Source organism: Choloepus didactylus, chromosome 16, assembly GCF_015220235.1.
Source record: "Choloepus didactylus isolate mChoDid1 chromosome 16, mChoDid1.pri, whole genome shotgun sequence".
Lineage (NCBI taxonomy): Eukaryota > Metazoa > Chordata > Mammalia > Pilosa > Megalonychidae > Choloepus > Choloepus didactylus.
Window position 1 is genome coordinate 31,140,232 of NC_051322.1, and position 17,564 is coordinate 31,157,795.

Here is a 17,564-nt window from a genome sequence, read left to right on the forward strand (position 1 = left end):
CTTCTGTTTGTCAGCTCATTTATATGGCTCCACTGATCAAGGCTCACCCTGAATGGGTGGGGCCATGCCTCCATGGAAATGATCTCATCAGTGTTATCACCTACAGTTGGGTGGGGCGCATTTTCACGCAAACAACCTAATCCAAATGTTCCAACTTAATCCCCACTAATATGTCTGCCCCACAAGATTGCATCAAAGGATATGGCTGTTTCTGGGGGGCATAATACATTCAAACCAGCATAGTGGGCTTCTTTGGTTTGTTTGTTGCAACCAAATAAAGTTGAAAGGATCCCACTAAACATAACGATATTTATGAACCTATCCACATGCCTCAGCCTCTGCATTGTTGGCACCTGAGTGGTCATCAATACACACAAAATATATAAACCAGAGACATACACAAGGTCCAGATTAAGTATGGATAAGACCGTGCGGAGATTAAAATCAAATTAATGTACGCCAGTTTTACTGCTGACCAAGCATGGTCTTGGTGCCAGGAGCAGCTGAGTGAGCCCACCTATCCCCTGGGATCTGTCCCTGTGATGGCGTCCTCTTCAGTGAGGTCCCGGGAATTCCTGAACATCAGGATAGAATTATAGACCTTCAGTGCTGGACCAAGTGTGCTCTCATCTCCTTGACGATGTCCATCTGTGACAGAAGCAGGAAGGCTTGGCCATCAATGTGCGCTTTCTTGAGGCACTTGGCATACTCTTTGCAGCCCAGGAGAAGCTGTACAAACTCAGCCACGTCATCCACGGTCCATTGGGTCACTTCGCCTGCCTGAATATCAGCCACTCGTGGAAGCAGCTGGCAGTGCTGCTCTCTGCTGAGGGAAGGTCCAGAAAGGGTGGACTGACGTGAAGACAGGGTGGAGGGCTCACTGCGTCCATTCAGCTGGGTACTCTCTGAAGAGATTGTACAAGTCCATATCTTCTTTTCTTTTGATTTTCAAACACTTTTCCTGCTGTACTGGTCTGGGCTGGCTGTTCACCTTTCCAGGTTTTCCACTGACATTCAAACTACTGAGTTTTTGATTTTAGATGTGAAGTCTGATTCCAAATTTGCCTGTGTTTGTTCTCTCAGGCAATCATGAAATGTTGCCTCCTTTTTCAAGGTTATGTCTGAATACAGGCAGCCAAAAGCATTGTGATGTCCTGAATAATGTGGACCATGGATATGGCCTTTTCCTTGGCACCCTTGCGTAGGACCAACAGCTTGACCTGGAAGGATCTGCTATCATTTGCTCAATATGGCATTTCCATCGGATGCCCTGTAACATTGCACCAACCAGCTGTTCTTCAAAACATGAATGTCAGGTTGTCTGCATCCAGCCCATGACCATATTTATGGTCCCAACCATCAATACGAGCCATCGTAAAAACTTGGGCAGGAACTGCATTCATTCAAGTGGCTTCCAGTTCTGTCCAGGAAAAATTTTCTGGATCAGAATAGCCCCTGGGGTATGCAACTCATGCTTGGTCTTTTCACAACACCCAACTGGATGGATGTCAGGGGAGCCCATGTTGGTCCAAAAATCATAGCAGTGTAAATAGCCATCAAAATGAATTAGGTATAACCAAACACCTCGGCTACAGAAAGTTCACAGAACATAGATGGATGGTGGGAGTCAATGCCTTCTAATCTCATTCCAACCTGAAAACCATTTTTGTGCTCCTGAAAGGATTGGTCCTTGGGAAAACAGCTCCAGGGGTGTTGCTATGGCCTGCTGTTCTGTCAGGTACTGCTCACAAGACCACACGTCCGGAGTGGCCACTGGGGTTGCCTGGCTCACAGGGGTCCCCCCCATTCCTGGGCTTTGCTTCTTCTTCAGTTTGCTCCAAGCATTCACCCTGATTCAAATGCTCTTTGGAATCCATGCTGAGCTTCCTCTTTCTATCAGGCTATTTCATTGCCACTTCAGCACCCCTTTCCTATGTTTTTTATGTATTGACCATCCACACGTGTCAAGGTAAAGGTAAGTTTGTAAGAGGTCTCAGTCATACAAGGCACAGCACAGCAATCTTTCAGGAGCTGGAGGCTGCTGATGTGGGTCAAGAGGACGTAGAGGAAGAGGAAGGACAGTGCATGGCTCTGCCACAGGCCGGCGGGGTGACCCCATCGCAGCAGGAGCACCCTGAGCCTGGCTACGGCACCCCTCAAGCACCTGAGCCTGGGAGGGCTATTATTATTATTATTTGCTGTTTTATTGTTCTTCATATGACATTTTGCCAGCACCAACACCTCCCTCCACTGGTCTACCCTTCTCTGAGCTTTCCTAGTTTGTCACTATTCTTTAAAACATAAAAAAAAAAAAAAAAAAAAACATTGTCTTTTAAGACCTCTATTGAAATGCACCTAGGTTACTTGGCTGGGAAGGGCCCTTCATGAAAATATAATCTTCACATGAACGAGCAGACATCCTGGGAAGCAAGCACGGGCCTCTGAGGGAAGGAGCACAGATTTGTTTTCATGGATGAAGGCAGTTTGGAGCACGGAGCAGCACTTGAGAAGGTTAGGTCTGGAAAAGGCCCCATCGTGGAGGGCTCAGGGGAACAAGGGCATCTAAGCAGGTGGCAAAGGGCAGAAGGCTAAAGGAAAGGGGACCTACTTGCCCCAGGGCCTGTTTGGGGAGCAGCAGCAGGAGACCGGTTCCGGCAGTTCAATAAATTATCTCAAACATAAAGTCCTTGCATTGGGTGGTCCCTAAAATAAGTCTCCTTTCACCTACCCCAACTTCAATTAAGCAATCAACCAGGTGGAGACGTACTGTACCCAGTTATGATTATGGCACCACTATAGGCATTAATAGGGCACAAAAGAGCAGAAAAGGAACTCATGGACAGGAAGAGTGGCTAAGACACAAAACATAAAGCTCCAGAATCTGAAGAGCTCAGTAAATGATAACAATCACCTGTCATATCCAGAATAAATGGCTCTCCCCCTCTGCACTCAGTCTAATTTGAACACACCCATACGACTGCATTTATCCCATTGTATTTCACTAATTAGGTCTGATGTTAAGAGTTGTGAGCTCCTTAGAGGCAGGAGCAGCATCATTTTTATCTTTGAATCTTCCTCATCTAACACATTACTCAAAGATTGTAGGTGCTACTGACATTTTAGTGAACCAAACTTTGAAGAAATCTCAGCAATCAGTCTTTGAAGAACTTTGATGGTAAAGGGGAGTGGCAAAGGACAGCTAAAAGGAGTTAAGGGGAAAACACTTTGACAGTTCCTCAAAAAGTCAAACATAGAATTATCATATGACTCAGCAATTCCACTCCTAGGTATATACCCCAAAGAAATGAAAACAGAGACTCAAACAAACACTTGTACACTGATGTCCATAGCAGCATTAATCACAATGGCCAGGAGGTGAAATCAACCCAAGTGCCCATCAACAGATAAAAGGATGATCAAAATGTGGTGTCTCCACGGTTGCTGCAAAGGAGAGGCTAGGCCTCCCTATATTTGTGCCTAAGAGTCTCCTCCTGAATGCCTCTTTGTTGCTCAGATGTGGCCCTCTCTCTCTGGCTAAGCCAACTTGAAAGGTGAAATCACTGCCCTCCCCCCTACGTGGGACCAGACACCCAGGGGAGTGAATCTCCCTGGCAACGTGGAATATGACTCCCGGAGAGGAATGTAGACCCGGCATCGTGGGATGGAGAACATCTTCTTGACCAAAAGGGGGATGTGAAAGGAAATGAAATAAGCTTCAGTGGCAGAGAGATTCCAAAACGAGCCGAGAGATCACTCTGGTGGGCACTCTTACGCACACTTTAGACAACCTTTTTTAGGTTCTAAAGAATTGGGGTAGCTGGTGGTGGATATCTGAAACTATTAAACTACAACCCAGAACCCATGAATCTCGAAGACAGTTGTATAAAAATGTAGCTTATGAGGGGTGACAATGGGATTGGGAAAGCCATAAGGACCACACTCCACTTTGTCTAGTTTATGGATGGATGTGTAGAAAAGTAGGGGAAGGAAACAAACAGACAAAGGTACCCAGTGTTCTTTTTTACTTCAATTGCTCTTTTTCACTCTAATTATTATTCTTGTTATTTTTGTGTGTGTGCTAATGAAGGTGTGAGGGATTGATTTAGGTGATGAATGTACAACTATGTAATGGTACTGTAAACAATTGAAAGTACAATTTGTTTTGTATGACTGCGTGGTATGTGAATATATCTCAATAAAATGATGATTAAAAAAAAAAATCAATAGCAGATGAAAACTATAGTGGATTGGACTAAAAGTAGAAGAAAAGATTAGTGAACTTGAAATAATAGCAATAAAAACCATCCCAAACTACAAGAAACATGAAGAAAATGACACCAAGGCATATCATAAACAAATCACTAAAAACCAGTGATAAAGAGAAAATCTTAAAAGCAGCCAGACCAAAAAGATAGAGCAAAGACATATTACAAAGAATGACAGAACATTTCATGTCGGAAACAACGCCAAGTCAGAACACAGGAGAGAAACAGCTTTAAAGCACTGAGAGGACAAAACTGTCAGTCTAGAATTTAATACCCAGCAAAAAATAACTTACAAAGCAAAGGTGAAACTTTGCAGACTCGCAACTGAAAGAATTCATCACCAGGAGACCCACGCTGTAAGAAATGTTAAAGGAAGTCTTTCACATGGGAGGAAATCTGGAATGAATGAAAAGCACTGGAAATGACAACTGTGTAGGTAAATATAAAATCCAAGTAATGGAGCAGCATTTAGAGCACAGGCCCATTTATGTGCTTGTAGGCAGGGATTCAAGACATCATAGCCTGTGCTTCTCTGTGGTTGTGAGATGATGAGAGGCTTTTACCCTTAGTTATGTTTTCTAACTTTAATAAGTTAATTTCTGTTTATACTGTAAATGTTTTGAGAGAAAAGGGGAAAGCATTTACCAACACAATAATCATGATTGTTCATTTATTCATTCAATAAACATCTACAAAGTACTAAAAAAAAAAAAAAAAAAAATGTGGTGTCTCCATACAATGGAATATTATTCAGCCACAAAAAAAGAATGATGTACTGATCCATGCTACAATATGATAAACCTTGAAAACATATGCTAAGTAAACTAAGCCAGACACAAAAGGACACATATTGTATGATTCCACTTCTCTGAAATATCTGGAGTAATCAAATCCATAAAGACATAAAGTAGATTAGAGGTTATCAGGGGCTGGGGAAAAAGGAAATGGGGAATTATTGCTTAATGGGCACAAAGGTTCTGTTTGGTGTGATGAATAAGTTTTGGAAATGGCTGGTGGTGATGGTAGCACAGCATTGTGAATGTAATTAATGCCACTGAATTGTACACTTAAAAATAGTTAAAATGGAAAACTTTGTTATATATTTTTTACCACAATAAAAAAAAATAGTTGAGGGAAGAGACAGAGGAGTTGAGCTTATCTGAAGACACCGTGGGAGTCCCTGCAGATGCCGAGATGGGGAGTGCACTAGAGCAGTGAGACTGGGAAGGGTGGGCATGTGGAGGTTCTATGAGGTGAGGAGACCAAGGGCAGAGATTCTTACAGGGCCGGACTCAGAGGGCTGGTGAAGTAGGAGACAAAGCCTCCCTCAACAAGGGTGACAAAATTATATGGAGAAAGCCCTGGGGACCCTTCGGAGCCAAAAACCCATGCCCGACTTCGTTTTTGAACTCCTCTTAAGTTTCCTTTTTATCTTTTGAGATTTGAAATCCCCACCAAGGGGATAACCAATCAAGCCTCTCATTCCTTTTGTTTGACTCAATACAAAATAAAGCCCACCTGCCCTAAACCTGCCCGTAAAAGATGGACAGACCCCTGTCCAATCAATAGGAGTCAAGTAAACTTCCTTTTTATGTCTATAAAAATAATTTGCTATCCCTTGAAGCTGGAAACTGCTTCTACTTTTGCAAGTGATCTGACTTCCTTGATGCAGCAAAACGTTGGTGTCCTGAATAAAATGTTATGCTCTACAAACAATTCTGATTTGTCTTTCAACAAGGGAGACAGGGAGAGAGCCTAGGAACTTGGGAAAGGTAGGGAGCTCTGGGCTAGCTGCAGTGACCATGGCTGCCACATTTCCTGGGCAGTTCCACTCTCTAAGCCCAGAGTTCACACCAGTTACTTGTACTTGTCGAATCTTACATCCCAAGTTTTATTTTTAAAAGTGTGGCCACTATAGAAAGAAGCTGTATTAGTCAGGGTTCTTTAAGGAAACAGAACCAACAGGAGATATCTGTGAAAATTATGAGATTTTGTAAAGGTGTCTTATGCAACTGTGGAGATGCACAAGTCCTGATTCTGTAGGGCAGGCTGCAAGCTAGGAACTCCACTGAAGGTTTTCAATGAATTCCCCAGGGGAAGCTGGCTGGTTGAAGTAGAGATGAAAATTCTCTCTTCTGACTCTGAAGTCATCACTTCTCCTTTTAAAGGCTTCAACTGATTGGATTAAACGGCTTTCATTGCTGAAGACACTCCCCTTAGTTGGTTGTAGATGTAATCATCCATAGATGCAATCACTTATTGATGATTTAAGTCCAGGAAACGTCCTTGCATAACAGTTAGGCCAGTGTTTGCTTGACCGGACAACCGGGCACCATCACCTGGCCAAGCTGACACAAGAACCCAACCACCACACCATCCTTGAGGGTAGGTGGGAATAAAAGAGCCATCAGGGAGCAACAGTGGGAACTCTCTTCCCAAGAAAGTAAAACATAAAGCCTTCTGTTTTACACATGATTGTGTTTGTAAAGAAACTTGAGAAGAATACCCAAGAAGGAATGAAAATGGTTAACCTTGGGTAAAGGGATGTGTGCCAGTTTGAATGTATTATGTCCCCCCAAATGCCGTTATCTTTGATGTAATCTTGTGTGGGCAGATCTATCAGTGTGAATTAGATTGTAATTCTTTGAGTGTTTCCATGGAGATGCACCCCACCCAACTGTGGGCGATGACTCTGATTGGAAAATTTCCATGGAGGTGTTGGCCCGCCCATTGGGTGGGTCTGAATTAAATTATTGGTGCACTATATAAGATCAGACAGAAAGAGCAGGTTTGCTACAGCCAAGGGAGACACTTTGAAGAAAGCACAGGAGCTGCAGATGAGAGACAGTTTGAAGACAGCCATTGAAAGCAGACTCTTGCTCCAGAGAAGCTAAGAGAGAACAAATACCCCAAGTACAACTAAGAGTGACATTTTTGAGGAATGGCAGCCTAGAGAGGAATGTCCTAGGAGAAAGCCATTTTGAAACCAGAACTTTGGAGCAGACGCCAGCCACGTACCTTCCCAGCTAACAGAAGTTTTCTGGACACCATTGGCCATCCTCCAGTGAAGGTACCCTATTGCTGATGTGTTACCTTGGACACGTTATGGCCTTGAGACTGTAACTGTGTAACCAAATAAACCCCCTTTTATAAAAGCCAATCCAGAGGATCCGTGGCCGAGAGGAGGGAGGAGGAGGAGGAGGTGGAGGAGGCGCTGGACCGGGGGGATTGTCAGTATTTAAACAGACCACACCATGCGTGAGTACAAGCTAGTGGTCCTTGGTTCAGGAGGCATGGGCAAGTCTGCTTTGACTGTTCAATTTGTTCAGGGAATTTTTGTTGAAAAATATGATCCAACGATAGAAGATTCCTACAGAAAGCAAGTTGAAGTAGATTGCCAACAGTGTATGCTCAAAATCCTGGATACAGCAGGACAGAACAATTTACAGCGATGAGAGATTTATATATGAAGAATGGCCAAGGGTTTGCACTCGTATATTCTATTACAGCTCAGTCTACATTTAATGACTTACAGGACCTGAGGGAACAGATTTTACGGGTTAAGGACACAGAAGATGTTCCAATGATTTTGGTGGGCAATAAATGTGATCTGGAAGATGAGCGAGTAGTTGGCAAAGAACAGGGTCAGAATTTAGCAAGGCAGTGGTGTAACTGTGCCTTTTTAGAATCTTCTGCAAAGTCGAAGATCAATGTTAATGAGATATTTTATGATCTGGTCAGACAGATAAATAGAAAAACACCAGTGGAAAAGAAGAAGCCTAAAAAAGAAATCATGTCTGCTGCTCTAAACCCACAGTAAAGCAGCAGCTCTGAGCCAGACTACAGTAATGAAGAACTGTTGCCTAATTGGAAAGTGCCAGCATTCCAGACTTCAAAAAATAAATCTGAAGAGGCTTCTCTTGTTTATATATTATGTGAAGAATTTAGATCTTATATTGGTTTGCACAAGTTCCCTGGAGAAAAATTTGCTCTGTGTATATCTCTTGGAAAATAAGACAATAGTATTTCTCCTTTGCAACAGCAGTTATAACAGATGTGAAAATAAATATACTTGACTCTAATATGATTATACAAAAGAGCATGGATGCATTTCAAATGTTAGATATTGCTACTATAATCATAGGATTTCATATTGACCTTTTTATCATGATTCTTCCCTGTCAAGCACTAAAAAGTTGAACGATTATACTTTATATCTGTAATGATATAGATTATGAAATTTCCCCTCAACTCATTACAGCAGATAACTTTTCTGAGTCATTAACTTCATTTTATATTTAAAAAATTATGAAATATCATTCTGTCATTATATTCTAATTAAAATTGTGCATAATGCTTTGAAAAAATGGGTCTTTTATAGGAAAAAAAACTGGGATAACTGATTTCTATGGCTTTCAAAGCTAAAATATATAATATACTAAACCAACTCTAATATTGCTTCTTGTGTTTTACTGTCAGATTAAATTACAGCTTTTATGGATGATTAAATTTTAGTACATTTAAAAAAAAAAAAAAAAAAGCCAATCCATCTCTGGTGTTTTGCATTCCAGCAGCATTAGCAAACTAGAACAGAATGGGAAGGATGATGCAAATGGGGATGGGTGGGAATGAGACTTTTTACTGGTCACCTTTTTATATTGTTTTGACTTTTGAACCAGATGAATGCATCATCTATTTTCTTTTAAAGAAGAAAAAAAGATTTCAAAAGCATGTCCAAAGGATTTCAACAGGGCAAAAAGTAAAAGAAGTTCCCTTCAGAAACAAAGGGAGGGAATTGTATACTTGAAAGTAGCTAAAATGGGAAGCATTATGTTGAATATATGTAACTACTATAAAAATTAAAAGAAGAAAAAAAAGAAAGAAAGGGTGGGGAAGAGGGGAGTAAAAGTTGCATCCTTTACCTAGTTCCTTTACAAAAGGCTTCAGCAGCTGGAGAGGCCACAAGACAAGAAAGTTTAGGCCAATATTTTTTATTACAGCCATTGGATGAGGCGGGAGATCATTTGCACAGAAAATGTTTCCTGGTCTCCATGAGGAGAGAGTTGGGCTAGAAGACCTCTTCAGATCCTTCCAGCTCTTTCATTCCCTGAGGCTGCCATTTCCCTGGGGCTGAGGTTCTCCCCACTTTACAATCTCATCTTGAAAAGCTTAAAAGCCAGCCCAGTTTCGAGGAAATACATACAGTTGTTAGATCAGTCATATTTGCACGTGGAGATAACCAGAACCTTGAGTGCCCTTTGCCCCCACAGAAGTGACTGTGGCAAAAGCCTCACCCGACGCTGCACCAGCACCATCTAGTGGCCAATGGTGTCACTGAGTGCATTTCTTTCTGGTTAGCCCTTGGCAAAATTGTGGAATCCAATGCAAATTCCCTCAAATCTCCACTTTCCCCTTTCTAGAATTCTCCTCCTTGACAAGGGAGTGTAACAGAGAGCAAACATTGGAGTCAGTCGACCTAGTTCATGCATCCTCTGCCATTTGTTAGCTGGGAGATCCTGGGCAAGTTACCTAACTTCCCTGAGCCTTGATTCCATCCTCTGTGAAACATGGATAGTAAAATCTTTTTCACAAAGTTGTGGGAAATAAGTACGATGAAGTGTACATAACACTCAACATACAAATAGACCCTCACTAAATATTATTTCCATTCTCATTATCTTCTCCTTTGTCATGGATCCCTCCCAACTTTTTCCGGAGGCTCCAAAATTGCTTTGCAGCTACTGGAAAAATTCATTGACACTAAGAAGTTAGGGATTTAATATATTCATCCCTCTCCCCAAGAACACAAAGGACTCATGCCAGGAGGCCTGCATTGCAGCCCTGATCCTGTTCTGCCATTTACTAGGTGTTATGGATTGAATTGTGTCCCACCCCCCCCATCCCACCCTACACCCCTCCCCGTGCCAGTTTGGACGTGTTGTGTCCCCCCAAGCGCCATTATCTTTGATATAATCTTGTGTGGGCAGACCTATCAGTGTTAATTAGATTGTAATTCTTTGAGTGTTACCATGGAGATGTGTCCCACCCAACTGTGGGTGATGGCTTTGGTTGGATAATTTCCATGGAGGTGTTGGCCCGCCCATTCAGGGTGGGTCTGAATTAAATTACTAGAGCACTATATAAGATCAGACAGAAGGAGCAAGCTGCTACAGCTAAGAGGGACACTTTGAAGAAAGCATAGGAGCTATAGATGAGAGACAGTTTGAAGACAGCTATTGAAAGCAGACTCTTGCTCCAGAGAAGCTAAGAGAGGACAAATACCCCAAGTGCAACTAAGAGTGACATTTTTGAGGAACTGCAGCCTAGAGAGGAACGTCCTGGGATAAAGCCATTTTGAAACCAGAACTTTGGAGCAGACGCCAGCCACGTGCTTTCCCAGCTAACAGAGGTTTTCTGGACACCATTGAGCATCCTCCAGTGAAGGTACCCGATTGCTGATGTGTTTACACTGGACACTTTATGGCCTTAACACTGTAACTGTGTAATCAAATAAACCCCCTTTTATAAAAGTCAATCCATCTCTGGTGTTTTGCATTCCAGCAGCATTAGCAAACTGGAACACCACCCCCCCCGCCCCCCAAAAAAACCACCATACAATATGTTGGCTTAAATAATGGGAATTTATTGGCTCATGGTTTTGAGGCTAGGAGAAGTCCAAAATCAAGGTGTCAGTAAGGCGATACTTTCTCTTTGAAGTCTGTGGCATTCTGGGGCTGGCTGCAGGTGGTCCTTGGACCTTGACTTTTCTGTCACATGGCAATGCATATGGTGGCATTTTCTCCTTTCTCTTCCGGGTTCCATTGACTTCCAACTTCTGGCTGCTCCCTGTGGCTTTTTCTCATGTCCAGTTTCCTTTACTTGTAAGGACTTCAGATATATTGGACTAAAGCCCAATCTCATTCAGTTTGGGCACACCTTAATTAATAACATCTTCAAAGATCCTATTTATGAATGGGTTCATATCCACTGGACCAGGGGTTGAGATCTGAACATGCCTTTGGTGGGGGACATGATTCAATCCGCAACAAGTCCCGCCCTCTAGACCCCAAAAGGACATCTTATTTCCACATACAAAATACATTCATTCTGTCACAACATCCCCAAATCCTTAAGTCATTTCAGTAACAATGTGAAGTACAAACTCTTATCAAAATCAGTCATGGGTTTCTACAGTTTGTTCAAACACTACAATTACATGGAACTTTGAACAGGAAGAGAGATATGGTAGGTCTGTATAGATTAGAATGAAATAGCAACACATCCTAAAGTAATTTGGGTGGAGAATAAAAACATATATTCAGGGGGAAACTAAGATGGCGTCTAGCTGAGACAGGGCGAAAAAACGCCTCTGTGAAAAACACTAACTAAAAACCAGAAAGTGACCCAGAATACTGGTTACAGTGATGCACCAGCTGGACGAGGGCTCCTAGCTCCAGAGGGGCCGTATACTTGGTGAAACTGGGAGTCGGCATTCTGAAACGAGTGAGTAAGCTGGCTGGAAGACCGGCAGCCACACGGCAGTCTGGGGAAGCCAGGGTTCAGCATTTGGAGACCGGCTGGCTCTTTTAAAAAAAAAGAAAGGGAAAAACCCAGGAGTGGCTGCAGCTGCGATTGTGGGAACCACGCAGTAAAACACAACAAGAGGAGGCTGGGCCAGCCTCTCGGTGTCTGGACGGGAAGATAGCCCACTGCAGATACCCTTGGGTCCGGGGGAACGGAGGGGAGAGCCGGAAGCAGAAAGAAACCCTGTGGCTTGCAGCTGGCCCCCCCGGAGGGCTGGATAAACTCCTGCCTGGGGCCGTGCCCACAGCCCAGAGCCCCGCCAGTTGTCCCGGAGGAACTGTGTGAGGAGGAGGTGGCTGAGACACCCCGTTCGGCCATTTTTGCTTCAGGCTGACAGCGCGCCGCCGCACGGCCCAGCGGCCCGGGGCTTCCCTTGAGGGACGGGGTGCACTGGTGAGGTAGCACAGCATTCCCTCGGCTGAGCTCCTGGAGGATTGCGGCTGGGAGGGGGGACCCACTCGGAGAACCCAGGGACGCTACACCAAGTCTGGTGGTTTGTGGATCAGCGAGAGATCGGGTCTGGGGCTGAAATGAAATAAAAGCTTAGACTCTTGCGGTGGCCTTGAATCTCCTGGAACCTGGGGGATTTGAACATTAAAACTGCCCTTTCTCCCTGGCCACCCGTACACACGCCCCACTTTCAGGGCAGACGGCTCCAGCAACACACCCAAACTGAGTTCTCCGACTGAACCCACAAGAATCATTTCCCCACACACCGCGGGAACAAGGTTGAGAACTGACTTGGGGGATATGGGTGACTCATGGACGCCATCTGCTGGTTAGTTAGAGAAAGTGTACGTCACCAAACTGTGCTCCTGAAAAATTAGATTGATATCCCTTCTTCTTTACAACTTGAAAGAGCCCTATCAAGCAAAACTAATGCCAAGAGGCCAAAAACAACAGAAAATTTTAATGCATATGAGAAAAACAGAAGATATGGAGAATCCAACTGCAAACACACAAATCAAGATATCGGAAGATACGCAGTACCCCACAAAATTAATTAAAGAACTACAGTCAAGGAACGAAAACATGGCAAAGGATTTAAAGTACATCAAGAAGACCATGGCCCAGGATATAAGTGACATAAAGAAGACCCTAGAAGAGCATAAAGAAGACATTGCAAGAGTAAATAAAAAAATAGAAGATCTTATGGAAATAAAAGAAACTGTTGGCCAAATTTAAAAGACTCTGCATATTCACAATACAAGACTAGAGGAAGCTGAACAACATCTCAGTGTCCTAGAAGCCCCCAGAACAGAAAATGAAAGAACAAAAGAAAGAACAGAGAACAAAATTGAAAAAATTGAAATGGATCTCAGGGATACAATACATAAAATAAAACATCCAAACTTAAGACTCATTGGTGTCCCAGAAGGGGAAGAGAAGGGTAAAGGTCTAGAAAGAGTATTCAAAAAAATTGTTGGTGAAAACTTCCCCAACCTTCTACACAATATAAATACACAAAGCATAAATGCCCAGTGAACTCCAAATAGAATAAATCCAAATAAATCCACTCCAAGACATATTCTGATCAGATTGTCAAATACTGAAGAGAAGGAGCAAGTTCTGAAAGCAGCAAGAGAAAAGCAATTCACCACATACAAAGGAAACAACATAAGACTAAGTAGTGACTACTTAGTGGCCACCATGGAGGCAAGAAGGCGGTGGCATGACATATTTAAAATTCTGAGAGAGAAAAATTTCCAACCAAGAATACTTTATCCAGCAAAACTCTCCTTCAAATTTGAGGGAGAGCTTAAATTTTTCACAGACAAACAAATGCTGAGAGACTTTGCCAAAAAAAGACCTGCCCTACTTCAGATTCTAAAGGGAGCCCTACCAACAGAGAAACAAAGAAAGGAGAAAGAGATATAGAGAATTGTAACAGACATATATAGTACCTTACATCCCAAATCATCAGGACACTCATTTTTCTCTAGTGATCACAGATCTTTCTCCAGAAGGGACCATAAGCTGGGACATAAAACAAGCCTCAAGAAATTTAAAAAAAAAAATTGAATACACTCAAAGCACATTCTCCAACCACAATGGAATACAAATAGAAGTCAATAATTTTTGAACTGTAACTCCGCTATTTACTTCCTACATGATAAAAAATACACAAACTCAGACTGGGAGCCTCCCTACACAGCCCAGCAGCCCAGAACTGCCCTGGGGGGACGGCACTCACCTGTGACATAGCACAGTCATCCCTCAACAGAGGACCCAGGGTGCACAGCCTGGAAGAGGGGCCCACTTGCAAGTCTCAGGAGCCATACGCCAATACCAAGGACTTGTGGGTCAGTGGCAGAGACAAACTGTGGCAGGACTGAACTGAAGGATTAGACTATTGCAGCAGCTTTAAAACTCTAGGATCACCAGGGAGATTTGATCGTTAGGGCCACCCCCCTCCCCGACTGCCCAGAAACACGCCCCACATACAGGGCAGGCAACACCAACTACACACGCAAGCTTGGTACACCAATTGGGCCCCACAAGACTCACTCCCCCACTCACCAAAAAGGCTAAGCAGGGGTGAACTGGCTTGTGGAGAACAGGTGGCTCGTGGACGCCACCTGCTGGTTAGTTAGAGAAAGTGTACTCCACGAAGCTGTAGATCTGATAAATTAGAGATAAGGACTTCAATAGGTCTACAAACCCTAAAAGAACCCTATCAAGTTCAGCAAATGCCACGAGGCCAAAAACAACAGAAAATTATAAAGCATATGAAAAAAACAGACGATATGGATAACCCAAGCCCAAGCACCCAAATCAAAAGACCAGAAGAGACACAGCACCTAGAGCAGCTACTCAAAGAACTAAAGATGAACAATGAGACCATAGTACGGGATATAAAGGAAATCAAGAAGACTCTAGAAGAGCATAAAGAAGACATTGCAAGACTAAATAAAAAAATACACAAACTCTAAGGACAAATCAGTGGTTTTGAACTCAATGTAAAATATGTAATTTTAGACAACTATATAAAGGTGGGGGAATGAAGGAGTATAGGAACATAGTTTATGTGTCCTATTGAAGTGAAGGTGGTATCAAAGAAAAACAAGATTGATATGGATTTAAGAGGGTAATTTTAAGCCCCACAGTAAAAACAAAAAAATTATCAGAGAATATAACCACAGAGATGAAAAGTAGAGTTTGGGTTAAGAGAATTGGGGGAAGGGGCAATGGGGAGTTAAGAAATGAGTGTAGGGTTGCTGTTTGAGGTGAAGGGAAATTTCTAGTAATGGATGGTGGGAAAGAGCATTACAACATTCTAAATGTGATTAATCCCACTAATGGAAGGCTAGGGAGGGGGTGGAATGGGAAGATTTAGGCTGTATATGTTTCCACAACTGAAAAAAAAAAAAAAAGACAGTCTAACTAGATGACAATTGAATGCTAAGGGTGAACTTGGATGGGATTGGAGGATAGAGGACAGGTGGCTGAAAGGGACACAGTTGAGACATAAGGAAAAGGAAATAAAGAATGTAAGCTTTGCATCATTGTTGAATCTTTTGTACTTCTTAGCTGCGCTTAATGGAATTGCATAAAAGAATGTTCTTGTTCATGGGAAGTCTATATGTGAATTATAGTGTATGTTCAAGGATGCGTGCAGCTAACTCTCATATGTTCAGAAGACAGAGCAATAGATGATGGATGATAGAGAGGGAGGGAGGGAAAGAAATAGCGATGTGACAGCATGTTAAAGTTGGTGGATTGAGCTATCGAGGGAGGGGGGTCAGGGTGTGATGGAATTCTGTGTATGGGGCTAGTATTGTTTTTGCAACTGTTCATATAACTTTGAATTTATTTCTATATATATATATTTGGGGCCCCCCTGAAGAGCTGGGGGAGAATGCAGAGATGTTGGACTTCCTCACCTGGATTGTTGCTGATGTTCTCACAAACACTGGGGACTGACGGCTTGATGTGCTGAACCCTCTGTCTTAGGGCTGGCCCCTATTATGCTTGTTGCTGCAAGGAGAGGTTTAACCTGCTTATAATTGTGCCTAAGAGTCTACCCTTGAGTGCCTCTTTGTTGTTCAGATGTGGCCCTCTCTCTCTAACTAAGCCACCTTGGCAGGTGATCTCGTTGCCCTCCTCCCTATGTGGGACCAGACTCCCAGGGGTGTAAATCTCCCTGACAACGCAGGATATGATCCCTGGGGATCAATCTGGACCCGGCATCGTGGGATTGAGAACATCTTCTTGACCCAAAGGGTGACGCAAAATGAAACAAAATAAAGCTTCAGTGGTTGAGAGATTTCAAATGGAGTTGAGAGGTCACTCTGGTGGACATTTTTATACACTATATAAGTAACACTTTTTAGGTTTTAATACATTGGAAGAGCTAGAAGTAAATACCTGAAACTACCAAACTCCATTCCAGTAGCCTTGACTCTTGATGACAATTGTATAACAATGTAGCTTACAAGGGGTGATAGGGTGATTGTGAAAACCCTGTGGATCGGACTCCCTTTATCCAGTGTATGGATGGATGAGTAGAAAAACAGAGATAAAACCTAAATGAAGAATAGGGTGGGATGGGGAGCATGATTTGGGTGTTCTTTTTTTATTTTTATTTTTTATTCCGATTCTGATTCTTTCTGGTGTAAGGAAAATGTTCAAAAATAGATTGGGTTGATGAATGCATAACTATGATGAATGCACAACTATAGTATGGTACTGTGAACAGTTGATTGTACACCATGAATGATTGTATGGTATGTGAACATATCTCAATAAAACTGAATTAAAAAATAATCAGTTATGGGTGTGGTCCATCTAGGGTAAAATTCCTTTCTGACGGACCTGTGAAACCTAGAAAACAAGTTATCTGCTTCTAATACACAATAGTGAAACAGGTATAAAATAAACATTCCCATTCCAGAAGGGAGAAATTAGAAGGAAAGTAGATGTTATGGGTCCCAAACAAGCCCAAAACCCAGCAAAGTAAAGTCCATTAGATCTCAAGGTCTGACAGCCATTAGAGGCTTAAAGCTTTATCCTCCTGGCCTAATAGAGCAGCAGCCCCAGCCTTCCAAGCACTTACACCGCAGCCATAAGGACAGTATAGGCCCCACCCTCTCCAAGCACTGGGGTGGCAGCACTCACTCTGAACAATGGAATACAAGGCCTGCCCCCTCCAAGCCATTGGGCAGATGGCCCACACCCCTCCAAGCGCAGGGGCTGACCTGCCCTTTCCACGCACATGGGGCCCCCTTCTCTTGGCCCGAAGAGATGTCTTTGGTCCAGACCTTTGCTTATGTGATTTTGCCCTGGAAGTCATTCGTCCTTCAATTCACCCTTTCTCTGTCCATTTCAGGCATCAAAATGTTGCCAAGATCTTGTTGGTTTTGCATGCACTTCAAACCATAATTCAATAGAGTTTTCCACAGATTTCTTCTGGATACCTGCATTTCCAATTCTGACTTCCACTGAAATGGCTGAATGGATCTATGTTCAGGTCATCCCTCACCTGGAGCCCTATTTTTCAGGGCCTCACTTTCTGGAAGCTCAGGGAAATCCCCGAGAGAGCCGCTTCTGGCCTATTCTCGGCGCACACTATCTGGACAGGCTCAGAATTTTCCAAACCATCACTTGCTGGTTTCTTTGTGCTTAGCAGTTCAATCTTCTGTTTATCTCTTTCATCTCTCATTTCACTATAAGCTGCAAGAAGAAACCAGGCTGTGCCTTCCAAATTTAGCTTGG

General features: G+C 43.0%; 2 pseudogenes; one reads left to right on the top strand and one right to left on the bottom strand.

Annotated features, from left to right (window-relative positions):
• Nucleotides 1-517: 517 nt before the first annotated feature.
• Nucleotides 518-1,877, bottom strand: LOC119511261 (annotated as a pseudogene).
• Nucleotides 1,878-7,519: 5,642 nt separating this feature from the next.
• Nucleotides 7,520-8,074, top strand: LOC119511698 (annotated as a pseudogene).
• Nucleotides 8,075-17,564: the final 9,490 nt, after the last annotated feature.